The sequence below is a fragment of the Equus asinus genome, chromosome 24 (assembly GCF_041296235.1).
Source record: "Equus asinus isolate D_3611 breed Donkey chromosome 24, EquAss-T2T_v2, whole genome shotgun sequence".
Lineage (NCBI taxonomy): Eukaryota > Metazoa > Chordata > Mammalia > Perissodactyla > Equidae > Equus > Equus asinus.
Genome location: NC_091813.1, coordinates 32,374,540 through 32,394,625, shown reverse-complemented (window position 1 = coordinate 32,394,625; position 20,086 = coordinate 32,374,540).

Below are 20,086 nucleotides of genomic sequence, written 5' to 3'. Positions count from 1 at the left end.
CACATAAAAGTCAACTGAAAGTGGGTTAAAGACTTAAACACAAGATCTGCAATTGTAAAACACCTGGAAGGAAACATTCAGGGAAAGCTCCTTGACATTGGTCTTGGAAATGATTTTTTGGACTTGACACCAAAAGCAAAGGCAACAAAAGCACAAATAAACTAGTGGGATTACATCAAACAATAAAGTTTCTGCACAGCAAAGAAAACAAACAACAAAATGAAAAAGCAACCTAAAGAATGTGAAAAAATATTTGCAAGCCATATATCTGATAAGGGGTTAATATAAAAAAATACATAAGAAGCTCATGCAACTCAATAGCAAAAATCAAATAATCCAATTAAGAAATGGGTGAAGGACCTGAGAAGACAGACACATGGCCAATGGGTATGTCAAAAGATGCCTAACATTACTAATCATCAAGAAAATGCAAATCAAAATCACAATAAAATATTACCTCGTACTTGTTACCTCTTAAAAAGACAATAAATAACAAATGTTGGCGAGGATGTGGAAAACAGGAAAACCTTGTAGATTGTCAGTGGAATGAAAATTGGTACAGCCGTTATGGAAAACAGTATGGATGTTCCCCAAAGTATTAAAATTATAAATACTCATAATCTGCCAATCCCACTTCTGGGTATCCAAAGGAAACAAAATCACTATCTGGAAGTGATATCTTACTGCTATGTTCATTGTAGCACTACTCACAATAGCTAAGACACGGAAACAACCTAAGCGTCTGCGAGAGAATGAACAGATAAAGAAAAGTACACACACACACTCGGGAATCTTTTTCAGCCTTAAAAAAGAAGGTAATCTTGTCATTTGTGACCATATGGATAAACTTGGAGGGCTTTATGCTAAGTGAAATAACCCCTACGTAAAAAGACAAATATTGCATGTATTCATTTATATGTGAAATCTAAAGAAAAAGCATAAAACTCATAAAAGCAGAGAATAGGTTGGTGGTTGCCAGGGGATAAGGGTGGGAGAGAGGCTGGTAAAAGGGTACAAACTTTTAGCTCTAAGATGACTCTGTTCTAAGGATCTAATGTATAGTATGGTGACTATATAGTTAATGATTCTTTATTGCATACTTGAAATTTGCTGAGAGTAGATCTTAAGCATTCTTACCAAAAAAAAAAGGTAACTGTGAGGTGATGGATGTGTTAATTAACTTGATAGTGAGAATCATTTCACAATGTATACATATATCAAATCATCATGTACATTTTAAATATATTACAATTTTGTGTGTCAATTATATCTCCATAAAGTTGGAAATGATTTTAAAGAATAAAGCAGAAAATAGGAAAGGGGAGAGATAAAGTGTTTTAGAAGGATACTCGGATATTGACTAAATGTTAATGATTGTCTTTTAGGAATAAAGATACTAGAAGTCAGGGAACTTTAAATTTGTTTAAAGCTTTACATTATCTTGTAATTTATATAATTTCATGTATTTTCATGATGGAGAAAGGATTACTGCTGATTCTGCTCTAGTTCATTGTTATGACGCGTTTTCCATCCACATTAGTGGACATATCATTCACACGAATTTTTTCCACAGGAGTATCTGGGTGCAATTTGGTGGATCTCTTGTCCAGGATGTATGCGTCATTAAATTACAATAATTTTATAACACTTTAATAACCAAATTTTTAATTGTTTGGCCCAAACTGTATCTGTTCCCTATTCGGTTTGAAAATTGTGTCCCTAAATGTGTTTTCTCTCTGGATAGCTTCCAGAAACAAAGAGGAAAATATATTCTCAACCGTATACATACTGCCACAGTCTAGAAGTGCTAAATAACACACTAATAGATAAGTCTAGAGCTAATTTTATTTACAGTTCTTATGAGGGATGCGGTTGCAAAGAATTTGTGAAGATTTTTCTTAAAAAATCTCTACTTACATATATATATTCTTTAAAAAGGACCATTTGACTTTTCTTTATTCTGACCAAACCATAACAGAATCAGTGAAATTACTTGAAAAATAAATTTGATTTATCTCAAATTATATTGAAGATTTAAAAGAGAAAATATGGGAGAAAAGTTTCTGGCTAAATGAAAACAGGAGGACAGAACAAACTTGGAAAACATCCGAGTTGACAGAAAAGGCAAGTTTTGTTGAAGGAAAGAAATCGTATTCCTTGGATATTCTCAAACATAGAGAATATGAATATGAACTTTCCAAGCCTAGAACAAGCAAATTATGAAAAATGTATACTGCAAAGATTAAGCCACTCATCAAAAGTGCTTTTCTATTCATTTTAGTACTTTTGTTTGAATTTCTCCTATTTACTCCTGCAACCAACTATATTTGCCCAACAAATATAGTGTATTTGTAACTTTTTTCTCTACTATTCCTAGACTTACTTCCTCTATATTCTTTTAGTTACATAGACTTAAAAGTCTATCAAATAGCATAGTGAGTAAAGAATCTATTTCTGTGCCAGATCTATTGCAACTTAAAAAAGTAAAAAATATATATATTTTAATTTGTGAGGTTAGTCTCAATACAAATCACAAACAATGTATTGTTCACTCTATAAATGAGATTAAATCATGCTATGGTATTTTTGGATTTTGGTGTCATAGGCACTATGTCTTAATGTCCTTTGATTTTCTATTTTCCTTCTTCTTTCCCTGAAAACTCCCCAGTACGTAGTTGTATATTCTAGCTGTGAGTGCCTCTGGTTGTGCTGTCCTTTGGTTTTTAAAATTACTTCTTTTACATTGCCACTAAGTCTAAATAGCCTCTGTTTTGAATTCAGCAGCATACTCCTTTTATTTTACTAAATGTCAAAGTGGAAATGATCCACCTATTTTACTTGCTTTAGACTGTTTAGACATAACTCATGGAGAATGCTTGTGTCAGAATGAAATGAAGATTTTTAGTTAATCACAATTAAGCCCAACTAATGCATGACTAATTCATCTATTTCTCAGTGTGGCTGCAGAAAATGAAGTTGTGATCAACTCAGAAGGAGGAACTAGAGAGTTAATAACACTATTGATGTTACCTAAGAAAGAATTTCAAATTAATTAGCATGTCTACAGTAGGCCACTCAGTTTTCTTTCTAGTATCATGTGTACCATGAAGGTTCAGATGCTCTGAAAGTATAATGACAATTGTTCCTATTTCTGTCTCTCCATAAAGTGTGAACTACTAAAGATGTCCCAACACTTAATTCTAGCTTTTCCCACAACATGCAAACATTTAGTGTATGTTGAAATGCTTTGTAAATTGTAGATATCAAGGTATTAGAATGATAAAAAAAAAATATGCCTATCAAGCAAAACAGTTGGAGAATATAGATTTCCAATGATTACTGCAAATAGTAAGTTATATATTAAAGTTTATTTGTCTCATAAATACTGAATTCAAGCCGGTGGGTATCACAGCCCAGGATTTCAAATTCATGCATAAGTTGAGTTAATGTCATCAAAATAATCTAAATAACAATATTGTGATTTTCTTGCTTTCTTACCTATTTTAAACATGTTCAAACCTAGATAAAAGTTGAAATTTTCAGTGCATATTCTTAAATAATTTACCTAGATTTTTAAAAATATTATTTTTGCCATTTTTTGTTTAGTTCTCTCTGATTTTGGTATACTACTTGAAAGTAAGTTGCAGACTTCATGTCAATTTATCCCTAAGTATTTCAGCAAAAATCCTATTTTTTTTCAGTTTTTCATACAATTAAAACAATGTTATCTTCATTTTACTTAGGAGAAGCTGAGACAAAGTTTGTTTAATTGACTTGTTTACCATAGCAAAATGTCAGAATAACATTTTGAATTGAAAACTAAACTTCCCCTCAAATCTATTCCCTGATATTTGAATCCTACAGATCAGGAATCAGCAAACTGTAGCTCACAATCCTGCTGCCTATTTTTATAAATACAACTGTATTAGAACCCAGCTACATCTTTTTATTTAAGAATTATCTATGGCTGCTTTCATGCTATGACGACAAATTAGAGCAGTTGCAACAGAGGGTGTGTGGTCCACAAGCTTAAAATATTTACAATCTGGCTTTATAAGAAAAGTTTGCTAAGCCATGTTCCAGATTCTACAATTCTTTCAACAAAGCTTCCTGTACTGAAACTTGGACCAACTGAAGAGACTTGGTTAATTTATTAGTACATCTGGTTTATTTATCAGTACACCACTAACCAGTTGACCTGGTTAACTTATCTGTACTCCTAAACATGTCATATGATGCTTTTCAAATACAAAAGAAGTCCGCCAAGCAATGTCCCCCCATATTGAGTGACAAGAAATAAGGCATAGAAAATGTTCTCCATTTTGAGGGAGAAGTCTCAAGATGCACAGGACTCCCTTTATCTCAGGTGATTTACCAAGGGGTCAAACCTCTGCATGTTATGGGATATATCTCTGATCCTCAAAGGAATACTGGTTATTTGTTAATTTCTAATTTCCTGTTTTATCAATATAATATCATTAATTCATAGACCAAGGTGAGGGTTTATGAAATGAGGAGATGATTAAAATCTTTACAATCCGAATTGTGGCATAGAATTTAAGAATTCACTTAATCTGAAGGAAAAAATGTCAAACATGTTCTAATGTTCTTCACGGAGGAAAACAAACATTTCTATAATCTTTTTATTTAATGAGACAGAGAAAATCAAGGACTTTCTTGAGCAAAAGCTGAGTACCAGTTGCCTTTATCCCTTAGCCCTGGTACCAATATATATTATTCTGAGTTTTCCTAGTTGTAAGCAATAAAAATTGACTCTTAATTAGTTAAATAAAAAATAAATTTATTGATCATAGAAGTAGTAGGATAATTGAAGAACTAGGCTCTAGAATGAGACAGAAATGAAGAGGCTAGGTAGCCAGAGTCACAATCAAAATCCTAGCATGGGGTTGGTGTCTTTAGAACACTGCTATAGCAACCAGTACATGTCAGATGCAACAATTTGCTATAAAAGACCATTTTTTATGTAATCTTCCCATAAAAAGACCAATGGACACTGCCTCTGCCATCTTTGTTACCTCTGTTTGTTGAGAATAGAAATTGTTGTCACCGCTTCTGCCAACACAAGCATGACTTCCTCAGTCTTGCTTTTGGTATCTTTGTCTTCCAATTCAAAAGCCAGAGAAGGTATGTGTAGGTCACTCCTAAGATTTCAGTGCGTGGGAGAACTGAGCTATGAATATCAGATCTTTTTGGCTTTAGTAGTGTGAGACAACCTCTGCTGTCCCATAAGTAGGTAAAGTTTTTAAAGATACTGAGGGAAAAGGATATTCCAGAGAGAGAAAGAGAAGAGAAAATGAACAAATTTAGGGACAAGAGTGAAAGGCATATCTGAGACGTCTGATAGAGTACTCTAGATGTTCATCATGCTTATAATGAGTATATATTGACTGTATATTGAGTATATACTGTATATTGAGATATAATGTAAGAGTAACTCTTTGGAACCAAATTTAGGCTGGTCTTGAATGTCAAGAAGAGAAATTATAAAGATTTGTTTATTCGTGATTTTTCTAATCTTATTTGGAAGTACAAAACTCAACCCCTCAGAAGAGAGTGGTAATGGCCCAAGTGTTATGAACAGAATAGACTAATCCTACTACACAAGTATCAAAAACCTGCTGATGAAGCCAATGTGATTCATAGAAAACTATTTAGTAATGTGGTCACACATATTATTGTACCATAAGTCTTAAACTTTAGGCCTATTTGGTGACACTCCTTATATTATTATTCAGTTCTTACTTATCTTTGAAGACCAAGAAAAACTACACAGTCTCTAGAGCCTAGACAATGATAAAATACAAGTTACAGTACTTTCCACTCTTTTCCTTTAGCATGTGTTAAATTACATTCCAGTTACACTCCTGATAAAGGGTTTTATTTTGATTTGAGAAAAATGCCATCATACTGCAGAGAAATGGATCTAATATACAAAAATAATACATCAACATCTTAAGTGACTGAATACAATGAAATACTTATTAAAATGTAGACTTTTGAGAGCCCAGCCCGGTGGCATAGTGGTTAGGTTCGCATGCTTCCCTTGAGCAGCCCAGGGTTCACAGGCTCAGATCCCAGGTGCGGACCTAGCACCGCTCGTCAAGCCACACTGTGGTGGCATCCCACATAAAATATAGGAAGATTGGCACAGATGGTAGCTCAGTGACAATCTTCCTCAAGCAAAAAGAGGAAGATTGGAAACAGATGTTAGCTCAGGGCCCATCTTCCTCACACACACAAAATATAGACTTCTGATAGTTATTGCTTAAAACACAACAGCTATTATTATTATTATTGATTAAATTCACGTCACATATAACATATTAGATTATTTCTTTTATATCCTTAACTGCACAATACAAACAAAATCGTGACCTCATTCTAATAAGCATATAGTTGAAATTGATGACATCACCAAGATCAGAAATTTTCTGGAGCTTAGGAAGCTATTAAATGGATTCCATTACACTGTAACTTTTACAGTGTGCACCGTCAATGATAAAAGTCTATAGCTCAGTTTCTCTTAAGGTAAATGGATTGTTTTATCTCAATAGAAGGTTAAAATTAGAAAGCATAGTCAAATATTTTAATTTTGTGGTACTTTTCCAAGGGTATAAAAAAAATGTTTGGTAATCATAGTAACATAATAAACTCCCAATGATATACAGTAAGAAGGGCAATAAAAGTAATTCTTATGCTTTAGAATTACTTTAAATGACTACAACACAAAGTACTGCATATATATATATATATATATATATATATATATATTTATGAAGTCATTGCCCTCCAACAAAAGGCTTTTACCCAGCAGCCAATTTCCTTAATAAAGTTGTCAACATTTGCAAGTTGGAACAGTTTGCAGAAATGCATAAAATTCCAGATTCCTTTTGAAGAATCTGAAGATCAGGAAAAATGGGCTCAAATTCCCATACTCACAAAAAGTCAATTAAAGCACCAACATGGAGTAACAATGTCGCCTCTTACATGGAGTGCGTTCTCTTTTTTGCACTCTAAGCCACACCCACTCCATCCCAATTCTGAAGCTAGGTGTCCATTGCTATTTATTAAATGTTCGTCCCACCCCACACTGCTTTGCTTTAACCCCACCTGCCTGGCCCTGTAGGCACATGTATCTTTGACCACATGCTACTGGATGAGGGGGTGGTAAGGACCTCGCCCCCTAGAGGCTGCAGTGGTGCACTGGGTCTGATTGAGAAGGATTTATTCCTATCAGACAAAGTATTTTCAGAACAAGACATGAGAGTCAGCCAGAAAAAGAGATTTAAGATTTTGCAAGAAAGTAAAGAAAAAGTACGATCCCTGATGATCTGTTGAAGAATGAAGCTCAATGCTTCTAAGGTACTCCAAGCTGTGCACGAAAGGCTCCAAGTGCCCCGGAGGATAACACTGTTAAGGTGTTGTGAATGAGAGCCCTCCAGAATCTTCCTTATCAATTTACCTTTAAACAGTTCCTTCTTTCTTGCCTCAGTATGAAGTGTCAATTCTGGTATTTTTAGAATTTTTTTCTTCCCTTGAATGGTTACCCCAACAGGCTCTTTTGAAAAAATGGTACATTTAAAAGTTTTATGTAATTACAACCTGAGGTCCACTAGCACTGAGAGGAGCTTTATAGTTAGAATGCCTTGCTGTTCCCACAGAAAAACCCTGTGGTTCACTGCTTGTCTGATACTTCAATTATTTGGCTGCAATCACATACTAAAGCAGATATTGATTTCCTGGGTATTCAAATTACACCCCTAACTGCAAGCACCAGTAAAAGGGTTTTTTATCATTTTAAATGATAGACAATTTGGTGTAATGGGCTTGTTCTCACGTAAGGGTATACATTCATGTATTTTTAAAGCTATATTATAAAACTCTATCACAGGGCTAATTTCTTAGACGTATTTAGACTTTTTCTTGCAGGAGGTATACTTTTCATTGGCGTATAAAAGGAAAGGTGCATTATGATGAGAAGATTGGGACATTCATGAAGGTAAACAGTTATTTTTTTTCTTCTCATACAGTATAAGCAGTCCATATGTATTTATTTTTATTTTGTGTAGTTTATAAAAGGTATGTGATTATAGATTTCCCAGACACATATAAAATGTAAAAATAGTGGTAGCGATTGAATAGAACATTGCCTTGCCCAATTTTGTTATTGAGCTATTTTCTTTCTCAATACACTATGGGCATTTCAGAGAAAGATACTTAATGCTGTGCCAATTTGAAAATGATCAATTATATTAGTTTTATTTCATAATTAGTGTTTGAATACTCCAATGAAAAACTCAATACTGGCAAGAAAAAAAAATCTGACTAGTTATTCACAAATTTGGCTCTAATTTTTTTCTACCAAAGAAATTATATTTCTTTCCTATATGTTTCAAAAGCTGAAAGATAGAAATAATGCTCATAAAGTCCAGAAGGAAATATTTTCTACTTTCTCTTATAGGTTGGGGTAGCTGGTTTGAGTTGGAACACACAAGCTACACCACAGGAGAATGGAACTGGAACATCCTAATATGTTTGAGCCAATAAGTAAGATCTTTTTAAAATGGGCCATTCTTCTTATCTGGGAAAAGTTTTGGTTAAGTCCTTGGCAAATGTGTACTACTGCCTTGTCCAGAAATAAGAATCTCTTACCTTTTTGCTCTCCTCCAAGTAATTGAAACACTGTGATAAATCTGTAATTAGTAATTAAAATTTTGCATTACTTTCTTTAATGGCCATAGTTTTAAAGGATGAGAGCATGTACAAGAGTTGAATATTTAATAATTAAATTTTGTGTCAGTTCTTTTCTTTTCTTAAGGATTTGCTCAAACCATCAGAAATATTTATTTTAAAATGTAGTCACCATGTTTATCTTGACATGCTTTCTCACAGGTTTCCATTGATTAAGCAATAATGGAAATCAAGATTATATTTTTATGCTATTTCTGAGTTGTCATTAAATATTTCATACATAATCAATATACTTAAAATGACTTTAAATCATAGTTTACATTATTTATAAGGATACCGACTATCAAACTGAATATACTGTCTTGACTTTGTAACAACTATTTTTATTTGACTTTATCTGCCCAAAAGAGATTTATTGACAACTATATAGCTGGATGGGTAAAAGTAATCTAGTGGGTGTCTGTTATCTCAAGGTTTTCTAATTATACGCAGCCGTGAATGATAAGCACTTACAGAGAATGCTAACTCTAGGGAGTAATTATTGAGAAATAATTCTACAATTGGTTTTAAATCATATTATTTTTTGCTCATTTTTAAAAACTATTGAGAACATCAAGAAAATTAAACCGCTTGCACATATGTTTACAGCATGTGTCTGTACAATAATAAACATAGTTTTCATCCACAAACACAGAAAATCAAGTGTATCATGAAGCGAATAGCAGTATCTTACTGACCAAGCCTAATTATAATTCAATCTTTCTTTATCTTTTTTAATACAGTTTAAAAATTATAGTTTAAAAAGGTGCTATACATTGATAACCACAAATCATTTGGCAGCAGAGGGAACTATGTTAGAACTCAGTTCTAATTTACCTATTGTATGACCCTTAACAGATACTTGATTTTTTTAATATCTGTGTTTCATTTTCAATAAAATGATGATGATCATTAAGCACACTGCCTGGTAGTTCCTAGCATTTTTAATTGATACAAGAGAGTTCCCACTGGTATTATCTTTAGTGTCTCTTTCCTTTTATAACCTGAAGGTTTTCCAATTATTTTCAAAACAGCAACTGGTACAGTGGCCAGACTATTAAAGGTACTCTGTAAATAGTTGTGTAAGAACCAAACGAGTTTTTTAAAAGTTGTGAGTTGAATTGTGTACCCCCTCTTAAAAGATACGCTCAGGCCCTAACCCCCTGGTGTCTGGGAATGTGAACTTATTTAGGAACAGGATTTTGAAGATGTAATCAAGTTAAGATAAGCTCATACCAGCTTAGGGTAGGCCTTGAGTCCAATATGGCCGGTGTCCTTGTGAGAAGAAGAGAGGACACAGAACCACAGGAGAGACACACAGGGAGAATACCACATGAAGATGGAGGCAGAGATTGGTGTGATGAATCTATAGGCAAAGGAACTCCAAGAACAACCAGCAGCAACCAGAGGCAAGGAAGAGGCAAGGAGAGATCGTCCCTGAGAGCTTTCAAAGAGAGCATGGACTTATTGACACCTTGACTTTGGATGTCTAGTCTCCAGAGCTCTGAGAGAATAAATTTCTACTATTTTAAGCCACCCAGTTTGTGGTACTTTGATAAGACAGCCCTAGGAAACAAATATAATTTGTCATAGTTCATTACAGTGTGAAATTAAACTCATAAAATAAATAAGTATTGCTTACATTGTGCCAGGTGTCATTCAGATAGATATAATTTTCTTTGGTGATATGCTTATGGATGTATAATTATTTACATTATATACATTAATATTGACCCTATGATTTTATGTAAATTTCCATATGCTTATTTATTTAATTCTCAGAAACTCCAAGATACATACATATCTCTAATTTACAGTTAACTAGGCCCAAAGAGGTTAGGTAATTTATCTATGACCTTACAGACAAAATATCAGGGCAGAGGTTAGGATCTGCTTATAAAATTAAAAAAGAAAGGAAAAAAGTTGCTATTACTATCTCAGCAAAGGACACAAATTCACAAAACTGAAATAATTGTACTGGATACCCACCTTTAATTGTTCAGAAATTTGGTTGCACTTTAAACCTCCTTGACCTGTTTATTTTCCCCTGTGAACACAGTTTTCACAATTTTCTATCCCACTCCATTTCTTCTTCAACAGGAAAATCCCATGATAAACCTATAACTGATCTATTAGCCAGGCCATCCATTACCATCCAAGCTGAAGAAGCCACACACACCCCTATAAAGCACACTTCATTTTGTCACTCACTTTAGTTTATTTCATTTGGTGACCACAGTAGCACCAAAAATGATCTTCAAGTGCTTGTTTGTTTATTTTCCTTTTTCTCCTCGGAATAATTACCACCACAATCAGCAGAGCCTAGAGTAGCACCTAGCCTAAATAAACCTATATAACCTACTTATTTCCTTAGAACTGTTTTACAGTGTTTGTTTTTTGTTTGTTTATTATATTTGAATAAAAAAAGGTAGAAATACTGACAATCAATCCTCTATCTTCCCACATTTGATATGTACAATTTATCCAAGAAGAGGATTTGTCTTACCTACGACACGTGGGTGCTGATTTCATCAATATCCTTGATGGCAAGATATTGGGAACACCAGTATCCATCTGGGAATTGTTAGTGCTTATAGAGTTCCCATTCCATGTGGACATGCTGTTATACTGTGAGCATCACTATTTGTTCAGTGCTTGATACAGTGCCTGACACACACCTGGCACTCAGTACTCTTTTTGTCAAGTAAGTGAAAAGACTTGATAAGTCGAAAGGTGCTACAAATTCATAAGAAGTAAGATGTTTAAAGAGATTCCTGAGCGTTCGCTGGAGGAATGCATCCCATGAAGAGGATTATCCTCACCCTTCTATCTTCATAGAAAATATTCACTCTCGAATTACTATGGAATATGAGTTGCTGTTCATAGTAAGAGGAACAAACTGAAAAGAGATAGGAAAAATGATGCAACAGGGAAAAGGCTTAATCTATATATAAAACTGTGCTAAATCCATTGAATATGAAATCTTGCATTACCTATTTGAATTCCATGTTGTTCATATTAAACAGAGTGTTATGAATCTGTATAAGTGTTGACCTTTGTCCTCTTCAGGCTAACCCAGAAATTCCATGAGTTAGGGGGTATCCTAAAGCATTAGCCTCTTTTTCTCAAAAGTACTCCTATGGTAGAGAATTATTTGGTTGTTGAAACTTGAACAGTTTTTTTCAGTTAAATTAAAAAATGGTTCTTTTGAACATGTTATGGTACCAAACGTGCCATAAGTTTGCTGATAAGACTGGCGAAACAGAAGATGTGTCTTCAGAGCTCACTGGATTTGGCAATAAAACCTGGCGTTTCAGTTACAATACATAATCAGAATGACTGCTACCTTTGGCAGCTTGAGAGCAGTTAATATGTGTAGTACACAGAGCAGTAAAGAGTCTCTAAGATTGATTAGATGCCAAAGATAAACATCATTCTTGTCAGTTAATCAAACTTAAATGAAGCTTATTGCAAATATACTACAAGGTACCTAAGATTATTGCTGCTCTAAAACCAACTAATACAATACGTAGAAGTAAAATTTAGGAGAATTTGGTCATATGGCTCTAAATGGGAACTGCCTAGTCTGATACACTGAAATTATTCCTGAATGACTATACGCTGATTCATAAAACAGTGAAAGTCCACAATCAGTTGCATCAAGAAATACAAAGTTTTGCCTTTTAGTTGTGTTCTGCTGCTCATTTTTATTTTGTGACTACGATAAATCAAATTGTAACTTGTTCTTAAATGAATTCCTAGATGCTTAAGATCACCTATGAGTTTTGAATAACTATCCAAGAGCTAACTATCAAATATTTGGAACTATTAAAAAACTTCAGATAAAAATGTTATACACAAATGCCTATGCTTAATAAGAAATATGAAATTATTTCCATAAATATAACAGAATCACATTTTATGGTTTGTCTTTAATAAATTTTCATGAGCTGTGCACTTCACTGAGTTGCTTTAATGGAGACAATCCATTAGAGATATTTCACAGACAACAGCAGTCACCTTAATTCTTTTTCGGAAGGCACAAAGGCTAGATGTACAAAGAGAAGAGTCACTCAAATCCAATCTCTCTCTTTCTTTCTCTCACTTTGGCTCTCTCTCTCATCTTCCTCTCTTCAAGTGTATGTCTTCTTTATAAGCCTGAACACCCTACTGTTGACAAGTACAAAATAGTTTACAACAATTTGTTTATATGACTTAGAAATTACCTAAAGGTCCTACGTTAGGTGAATATTTAAGTAAACAAAGGATCATTTAATCAATGGAAAATTCTGTACCTACTGAAATGTATCAAAATGAAGATCATCAACATCTAAATACATTTGCATTAGTGTGATCTACGGAAAAAGGATTTTTTATATTGTGTGATTATGACCACTTAAGTTTGAAAAACATAACAGACTGGCCAGAAAGATTTGCAACAGAATCTTAATAATGGATGTATTTGTGCTATGGAGGTCATGACGATTCTTTTCTACTCTTCTTTCTTCTCCATCCTTCTTTAAAGAAACATCATATATATTCGCTTCAAGTGAATAATGAATTACTCTAGAACAAATTAGAAAGCAATATATTCTCCCTCTTCTATAATATATATATATATATAAAATTATTATTTCCTGTGTACTTACTCCAAATACAAAATAAAAGCACAGTTTTGTACTAGTTTTCATCCCATTATACTTGGGAAAACTCATATAATTTTTACGTAAATAAAATTGAGAGTTTTTCTTCACATCTACTAATTCTCTGACTCCCTGGACACTAACTGGATGTCCTACAATTACTTTCTTTTCTGACACTATCTGGAGTTAGTGCGGCCTCACAGGTGAAGAGCTGAGTCCCACAAGACTGCCCTCACTTCAGATGCCAGTTGATAGTCCAGACCTCCCATAATTCTGACCAACAACCTATAAATCAGCAGTTCCCATGACCCTCTTCTTGGGTTCTGTAACTTGCTAGAATGGCTCACAGAACTCAAAAAGGCACTTTAGTTACTATTACTTGTTTATTATAAAGGATGCAACTCAGGAACAGCTAAATGGAAGAGATTCAAGGAACAAGGTACGACAGATGGGGTGTAGAACTTCTCTGTCCTCTCTGGGTGCACCACCTTCCTAGTACCTTCATTTGTTCACCAGTCCAGAAGTTCTCTGCACTCTTAAATCTAGGAGTTTTTATGGAGGTTCAATTCCATAGGCATGAGTGGTTAAATCATTGGCCATTAGTGACTGAACTCAATCTCTAGCTCCTCTCTTCTCCCTGGAAGACTGGGGAGTGGGGCTGAAAGTTTCAATCCTCTAATCAATGGTTGTTCTTCTTCAACTAGCTCTCACCCTGAAGCTATCTAGGGACCCACAAAGAGTCCCCTCATTAGCACAATTTTAGCAATGGTTGAAAGAGGCTTGCTATGAGTAATAAAAGATGTTCCTTTTACGCGTTCAGGAAATTTAAAGGGTTTTAGGAGCTCTGTGCCAGTTTTCGGGAATAAAACCAAATATATATTTCTTATTATATCACAATATTTTAATTTTATATAAAATAAGCTTTATTATAATTATTAATACCTTAGACTTTGGAGAACATATTAATACTTTGGAAAAAATATTAATGTGGATATTTGATTTGCTACTAGAGCATTATGTGGAACCTCTTTGAGTTTCAGTTTCCACTTCCATGTTATTATATATGTTTGTGTAACAATCAAAAGAAGTGATGCCTGTATACAGCCAGGAAGGATCTGAGACACAGTGACTGCAACGCATGATACATATTACTAATGTCTTGGCTGCTACTGCTACTATTATTGATGCTGCTGCTGTGTCTGTCATTTAAGTTATAAAACAGTATATTTGATTAAGCTTTATAATAGACATAAGGCTTAAAGAGTTTTAAAATAGAAATAATGAAAAACTTGATTGATAAGTGAAATAGAAGCTGGTTTGAGGAATTTGGGGAAATGTGGGGCAGGTCAAGACTAGGTTATGGGAATGGGCAAGACAAAAAGACGGGTAATTTCCAAAAAAGAGTTTGAGTCTTCCTTATGTGCTTCCATATCACCCTATGCTTACCATGATTAAACCATTTAATACTCAATTTGGGGATGATTTGCATCTGTGTTTGTCTTTAGACTGAAAGTGATTTGTAGAGAAAAAACGTGTTTGCTTCTCTTTATTCTTTACATTCACAGAGTAAACCCAGAGCCTACCACTTAGTAGGTGCTCAAGAAAGATAAGTTGAACAAATAAGAATCCCTGTCTCAAGGTTTTTTCTCCAGCAATATGGCTGTTTTAATAAATTTTAACCATATCTTTAAGACACAAAGATATTGTGTGTATCTGTGGTGTACCACAATAGAACCTCAACATGCTAGTTTATGGGTCAGAATACAGAATACCTATCTTTGTTTATTCTTCACTGTTATGCTTTTAATTATTCCTCTCTATTTTAATGATATATGGAGACTCATAAGTTTTTAAAATTTATTTTGTTATATACAAAATATTTAAGTTGTTTCAATATCTAATATATTTTTAAATGTAGTAAATTTCTAATTTATTATTTTCCAAATTAACATTTCTTTTTTTGCTGAGAAAGATTCACCCTGAACTAACATCCACTGCCAGTCTTCCTCTTTTTGTATGTGAGCTGCCACCTCAGCACGGCCGCTAACAGATGAGTGGTGTAGATCTGCACCTGGGAACCGAACCTGGGCTGCTAAAGCAGAGTGTGCTGAACTTAATGACTAGGCCGCTGGCGCAGGCCCTCCAAATTAACTTTTTGCCAGAAAATTAATTTTCCACCAATTGATCATAATTGGTAGTCATTATATGTATAATGGCAGCCATAATCAATAAATCACACTCTAATATAATATTTTCACATTGGTAAAGTATATTTAATTGAAAACACTTAAAAATGAATTATATATTATAAGGAAAGAAAAATAATGGAAAATAATTCACAAACAATATGTTATTCAACCTAGACATAATCCTATTAGCCTTAACATGCATCCTAAGTGTCCATGTTTCGAAACTATGTATTTATATTAGTCTACTTTAAAAAATTACAAATACGTTGAGTGAAGAAATAAAATCTAAATAAAAATAAATATATGGGGAAAAAAGATTACCTGTCATCTCACGCCCCTCCCTCAACCACTGCTAACATATTACACTGTTTCCATATAATACATATATTTATGAAAAAATGACTCTCCTAAAAGAGGTAATAAGGAAAACGCCAACATTAAATAAGGAAAATCTAGCCTTTGTGCACATTAACATTGGGAACTTCCCAAACACCTGGAAACTTTATCCAGTTCACTACACGCCAGCTTGTTGCCATATTTTAGCTGCTACTTTACATTCTAATGACATGGTAAGGAAGAGACAAAACTCCTGTTTCCCTGCTGACGAGGTAATCAATATACACCTGTTTTCTGCTGGGAAAACTGCAGCAGTAGACACGGTGGCATTTTAACCTGTAAGATGGTGACAAAGTAGCATACTGAAAACACATGAATTTGACAAACTTTCACATACTGTTTGCAAATTGAACACAAGCAGTGGGATGCTGGCATATGTTACTATTTCCATGATGACAGATTATGATGCCTCAGGTAAAAGTTAGAATCCTTCATGGAAAAGAAGAGGAAACCCAATCATGAGACAAAGCCATCGAGTATGTACTTTGTGTTTTCTAATATCATCCAAATACGTTCATTTTGGTATTAAGGTTCTTCTAAAAGCAAAGATGTTAAGTCAGCAATATCCATAGAAGAGGAAGAATGGAGAATACTTTAGACTTGTTCTTGAATTTTTTGTATGAATGTATTTCAGATAAAATTAAAAGGTTTGAATATAATGTTTTGAATAAGTGTTTTAATTTTCTTTAAAATTAATTATTTATGCAATGCATATGTAAAGATAAGCTATGTCTGAATGTATGTGCACCATCAATTATTTTTCCTCCAAATCAGGATGCAGTATCTACAATTTTTCTTCTTTAAAGATTGACACCTGAGCTAACATCTGTTGCCAATCTTCTTTACTTTTTCTTCTTCTTCTTCTCCCCAAAGCCCCCCAGCACATAGTTGTATATTCTAGTTGCAGGTCCTTCTGGTTGTGCTTTGTGGGATGCCACCTCATCATGGCCTGATGAGCAGTGCTGTGTCCACACCGAGGATCCAAACCGGCAAAACCCTGGACAAGTGAAGAGGGGTGCATGAACTTAACCACTCAACCATGGGCCGGCCCCCTATTATCTATATTTTTAGTGCATTTCATGCAAAATAAAACAAATTGGCCACATGATCAAATGCTTTCTTCCTTAGAACAAAATTAACAAAACCAAATATTGAATTTTTGATCAATTATATTTTGTCATTTGTTGAGTTTGCTTTTAAAGGCTGTTATTTTACTTTTATGATGGAGGAAAAGCCAATAGCATTTTAGAAACTGTGCCAAAACTATTTGTATTGGCAATTTTTTTAAGTATCCTTCTTAATTATTGATAACAAATAAAATTTCAAGTCTTTGTGTATTTACCAATACATTTATTGACTTATTAGTCAGTTATTTTTCTTCATATGTGATCATACAAAAATAAAGTCTATTTGAATTTGAGCTCTGATTTTAAAAAGTTGATATAAAGAGGGGCCGGCCCGGTGGCACAGCAAAGTTTGCATGTTCCCTTCCGGCAGCCTGGGGTTCGCCAGTTCGGATCCAGGATGATGACATGGCGCAGCTTGTCGAACCATGCTGTGGTAGGTGTCCCACACATAAAAAGTAGAGGAGGATGGGCATGGATGTTAGCTCAGAGCCAGTCTTCCTCAGCTGAAAAAAGAAGATTGGTGGCAGATGTTAGCTCAGGGCTAGTCTTCCTCAAAAAAAAAAGTTGATATAAAGACAATCTCTAACCAAAGCCACCGCACTTTGAAAGAATTACATTATAACTGGGAATCATCTAAAATTATGATTTTCAACCATATTTTTTCAGGGAAAAGAGCACAAATTTTCTAGTTTTTTTTTTTATCTTGCTTATTTTGGACGTTATATTACAATATTTAATTTTGTTATGTATATTATCCATATCGTGCTGTTTTCATCCAGTATTAAATAATAAAGTGGTTTAGAATGTGATGCTAAAGATTCTAATTACACATGATTCTGCTTACAGCAGGAAATTGTCAATGTTACTGTAACCAAAAAAGGAAAACCTGAGATAGAAAGTATTAGCTTTCCCTTTTAAAAGTTTGCTTTGTATGTAATGAAATCAATCAATCTCCCAGTGGACATCGCAGGAGATATGGCTCCAAACATTTCTCTTATCTTAATTATCCAATAGACCCCTCCATCACTTGCAATTTATAATCTACTGTTTACTGAGGGACCAAATAGTTATGCTGTTGAGATGCCACTCACGCTTCGTGTGTAAACTCCCAAGTTTACCCCCTTGGTTGACGCTTTCCCTGACTCTCTCCTATTTTGTTCAAGTATTTTACTCTTATTTGTAACTGTTTTGTTTATTTCTTTGCCTTTGGTTTTGTTGAGTTTGTTGTCTGATTTCCTAAAATAGGATTTAGGAATCCTTAAAGGAAGTACTCTTGGCTATCTGAGTCATTGCTATTCCCAAGATGTCAAGAACAGTGCATGACAAATATTACATAATCAACACGGGAGGTTACTGGGGTGAAATAATAAATAAATGAACAAATGAATTGTCTAAATTAATAATAAAAAAGTGTTTAGGAAGATGACCCACATCGTCTACACTATGTAAGTTTTATTCTGACTAATCTGTGACCATTTAATATAACCCTCTGTCAATGATAAGGATACTGTCAAAACCTAGGCTAAATCTTTAGGGCCATTAGGAAGTTCTAGTCAATCTTGCTGATAAGACAGATATTTATCTTCTCTATTTCTTTTCCTCAATGAGTTTTATTTAGAAACACAGAATAAACACATAATTTCAGACTTGGATATTCATCTATTTATGTTTGCGCTTGCTTTCCTTGAATACCCTATAGTGGTAGAATGCAGGGTAGGAGTTATAGATTCTTAATTCAGTATGGAAGAAATTCTCATAAGGAACATTAACCTTGAAAATACTTTTTGAATCCATGATATTGCACTCTTAAATACCATCCCACAATCAATCCAACTCAGCTAGTTTTCCTTCCAGTTTGAAATAGATTATTATTTCTTAAGTATTAGACTATATAGTTGGCTTGTGGTTTAGAGCCATTTTGATTAAAATACAAGCCTTAAACATAAGAATTTCACTTAGCATTTTGTCATATTTACACTATCAGAGAGCATAAAGGTACATATTACAGTCTGAAATCTTATGCTCACTTCTGAGTGTATGCTAATGGAGTGAAAAAATGGGGATAAATGCCTGCACAATTAAACTTTCTGTCTCTCAGGAGTAGAATTCAACCCCACTCTAATATATAAAGTTTCCTTTATGTTTACCCATTCCAAAGGGTACAGACAATAAGCTTTTCTTGCCTTGAATTCAGAGAATTATTATGAGATTGAACAAAGCAGCAATAGCAGCTTACCCTTAGTGCCCCTCTTCTCTGTGCTCATTGATCTATTTAGCTGGACAGCCTGTGCTTGACTGGTGTTTGGTCCATCTCTACATTCTTAAATCCAACTGTCTTGGGATCTGACTCTGCCAAGGCCTGGTCTACACCATCTGCTCTGACTGAGTGCCAGGATTCCCGGCTGCCCTGACAAGCCTGGAGAGAGATTCTGGTTTTTGTCTCTCCTGTGAATATTTGAGGTTTTCAAATAAGTGACTCTCAGATAAGTGAAATATTATAGTGTCCCAATCATAGACAATAATACTTTTATTCCATTGATATTTGAAGTGATTTCCAGTTGAAAAAATCTCCAACACCTAAAGCATAACACTTTGTTTTAGATGACAAAACTGACAAGAAACATTGACAAACAGAAGCGTATTCAGAATTATATTAATGAATATAATAATGCTAATTCTTATAACTATATTTGAGATGGAATATCTAAAGAAACTGACATGTATGTCCTGTAAAACGGAATATTAAGGCATAACATGCTAGTGTCGACTTCATCTTAAAATGAGATAAAAACAGTTTAAAGAATGAGGAGATTCTTTTCCAGAGTCCACAGCCTCTCATTGGGTATTCATCAATGAAAAACTCTGTCATGTCAATTCAGTTTAGCAAATACTTACAAAACTGCAAACACTTGACTGTCCTCTGGACTTGGGGTCTCAGTGTTCTAGATCCTCAGGGTCTGATGGTCAAGAATCGCCCAAA